This window comes from Lotus japonicus, chromosome 4 (genome assembly GCF_012489685.1).
Source record: "Lotus japonicus ecotype B-129 chromosome 4, LjGifu_v1.2".
Classification (NCBI taxonomy): domain Eukaryota; kingdom Viridiplantae; phylum Streptophyta; class Magnoliopsida; order Fabales; family Fabaceae; genus Lotus; species Lotus japonicus.
The window spans coordinates 21,752,243-21,755,621 of record NC_080044.1 but is presented as its reverse complement, the minus strand read 5'-3'; the positions used below and the strand labels follow the sequence as shown (position 1 = coordinate 21,755,621).

Genomic DNA, 3,379 nt, shown 5'->3' with positions numbered 1-3,379 from the left:
AGAAAAGTTGAGAAATAACTTCTCTCAATATATATAGGTACAGCAATTTAGCCAATAAAAAGCTAGTAAAAGCTCAGCAGCTATAGCGAAAACCTCTCAAAAACCTCTAAAAACAACTCATAAGATACTTTTAATCCAGATTAAAACCCTAACGTCTGCACAACCAGAAAAGTCGACCCCCAGTTGAAGTTGAAAAAACAGCGACATGATCTAATCCTATCAACCGCACGACACCCACAAAACAGAGGTCTAACTCTGTCAGGCAAAACAAAAGATCGGTCCAACAGCCAAAACCAACCAGAGCGCCATAAGATGAGACACGAAACCTAAGAAAAAATAAAAACAAACACATAAATGACAAGAAATCAAACATAAAACCAGCTTAAACTATTAAGTAAATTTAAATTATTTTAGCATAATATTTTATGATAAATAATTGATATAACAGAGGTTTCATCTGGTTACATTTTACGCTGTCCAAGCAACTAGCTAGGTTGAGTTTGACTTAATAAACATTTTGTAGATCGAGCTATGACTACTTATGCAAATGACATCAGCTTATTGTTGAGAAGCCACAAATTATATTGATCCATGTTATCCTACTTTATAGTTATTTTCAAACAACTTCTTCCCACTTAGTATTTCAGATTTGGAGGTTAGCTCAAGAAATTATAAATAGAAGTATTTTTTAATGACAAGAATTCAAAGCTCAAGTCGATGAGTTTAGCTTTTGGTTTTCAATTAAAAAGGTGGTTGCTGGGGAAACCCCACATGAGAGGAGACTTTGGATTTGAAATAGATTTTCTGTATTTATGTCATAGATTCATGTATCAATTATAGCCATCAATTCTCCCACTTCATCCTACTTGCTAGTTGGCTTGTTGACTTGAACGTGACACCTAAACCTTTCCAAAACATCTTGAGTAACTACGATATTTTCCTAGCCATAAAGAAAATTAAAAATTCTATTGAAATTGAGGCTCATGCAACGTGGTATTCATCCACAATTTGGCTAATATCTCGTCGTGGTTCAAATGTGGGTTCTTTTTCCTGCATTTAACAAATATAATGTGGGATTTTTTACTTTTTAGTGACTTATTCAGTATCATCTCTAAGATACTAAAAGATAAAAAAGTATAATATGTAATTAAAAGTATATATAGAATAAAAGACATTATAGATAATCAACATCTACTAACTTAAAATGCAAGATTCAATTGCACTGTTCATGAACAACATTTTTTTTTGGATGCAGATGACTGATTGTTGGGCCTATTTCGTATTTGGGCTTCAATGGTAGGTTACTGCTTAGGTAGGTTTAGGATCTCTGCACAGAGAAAAGTGGCTGCTTCCTCTCAACCAGCTTCTTCCGTCGTAGCCCCAACCTTTCATTCCATGCCTATTCTGCTATATTCACAGCTCTGTGCCGTCCTTCCCGTATCTTCCTTTCCAGGATTCTCGCTTAAAGATGGCTGCTCTAACCCTATGCAATTCCTGTTCCACGCGTTCTTCTTTCGATTTTCCATGCTTTCTTCCTTATAGCTGTGTCGTTAATGCTTTGTAGTTACCTGCAAGCTCTCAAAACCAGCTGGTCACGTTGCTTTACAGGACCCTACCTCCCCTCAATCTTCTTTACAGCTTTGTTGGTTTTATGGAAGCCCAAATTTATGCTTATAAATTCAACCAGTGCGTTTGTTCTGTTCTTTGTTCATCCAATTCCCCTAATTCCAGATACTTTTGTTTCAGTTGCTTTGTTAAGCTACTCTTCACAATAATTTTATGTCCCAGATTCGATATGGAGGTACATGCATCTTTATCACTTATATAGTCATTTGTTGTATTCATTTTTAATTCATGGGTGTGTATTCAATCTGCCTACTATTGACTCGTGGTTTATCTCCGCCTAATTTGTTCTCTGTTCGTTGGGTTGTGATTTGGGAAAATGCATGCGCTTGGTTTGTTAATCTACATTTGGTTATGACCATTTTTTTTTGTAGAAAATGACAAGGGACCATTTTTCACTCATGTATCGGAAGGAAATAAAACTATAAAGCCTGTTGTTATAATTGATTCGTTTAAATTTATTTTAAATTTTGTAAACATAATAGACATTTCGCTTATGCTTTGCTTAATTTCACAAAATGTTTTTCCTATGAGAAGATTGACATTTCAATTGCTTTATTTTTCCCATTGAAGTTTCCCCCAATAATGACACCTGGAAGGCCTATTGAATCGATGATAGGGCTTAAATTCAGATTGCAGAATTGTATTTTCTGAGACTGCAATGTATTGGTTCTGCACTGTGCATTGTTTCTGGTATGAGTTGGTTATCAGGTTGGTGGATTTTTTTTACCCTGTAATGTAAATGCTGCTGCACTGTGCTCTGGTATATGCTGTTTTCTGATCCTGGTGGGGTTTTTTGCTGTTGCGGGTGTGTCTGGAATGATGATGGGGGTTTTTGGATTTAGGCAGGATAGTTTGTAGCAGGAATAGCCCTATTTGATGGGTTTTTGGGATGGTGGGATTTTGTCATAAGTTTACTTTTACATTTTGGTGTGTTTTGTATTTTTTATCTTGTGCTGGGGCCATGTTTTGCACATATGATGCATGAAAATGCTCCTTGGTGGGTTGCATGAAAAGGTTTATTAGTCTGGCATGTCCTACAACTTGCTAGAGCGGCTAGGTGAAGGGAGCAAGCCAACGGCTGGTGATGTTGCTGATGAACTTAATTTGGATTTGATAGTTATTAGCATGGAAACAATTCATACAAAGCATATAGATGCAAATTTGCTTGTTGTCCCCTGTCCTGTCATGTTTTTGCCATTGTAGTTTGCATTTGTTTTTAAGATAGGAAATGATTTAACTTTTACCTGCTATGACTTCTTTGCTGTGAAATTCCATGTTGTTTAGCGTTTGCTACTTCAGCATCAGGGATACTTTGTTAAAAATGCTTAACTGTACCTGACTAGGTGGGTGTTTATATGTGTATGCTAAAGCTTGAATGATATTTAAACCTGGAAAGGAAATGGTGGGCATGTTAGGAATTTCGATCCTTTCATGTTTCACATGAGAACTGTTGCTAGTGCCAAGGAAAATTAGATTTTCTGTCTCTCTCTTCATTACATTGTCATTTGGAAATTAGATTTTTGTTTATTGTCTGCTATGTTCTCTCTTTGAACAAAATTCATATTCATATGCCAAATGCAATTTCACTTTGAACTAAATTATAATGAATTCAGGTAAATGTATTTTCTTCAGATAAATCCCCTATTTATGGTGGGTCATAACCCCCCCTCCTGGTTTATTTTCGTCTCCCTAACTATAATGAAGTTCATTTTTACCAATTATTCGTTGTAAGTGAAAGTGTGGAGGATAAGGA

General features: G+C 35.7%; 1 long non-coding RNA gene across 1 annotated transcript; it reads left to right on the top strand.

The window, feature by feature from the left end:
- Positions 1-1,224: 1,224 nt before the first annotated feature.
- On the top strand, positions 1,225-3,111 carry LOC130714298 (uncharacterized). The gene is made up of 2 exons (XR_009011236.1): positions 1,225-1,801; positions 2,197-3,111. It is a non-coding gene; the product is annotated as an uncharacterized LOC130714298 (long non-coding RNA).
- The last annotated feature ends 268 nt before the right edge of the window (positions 3,112-3,379 follow it).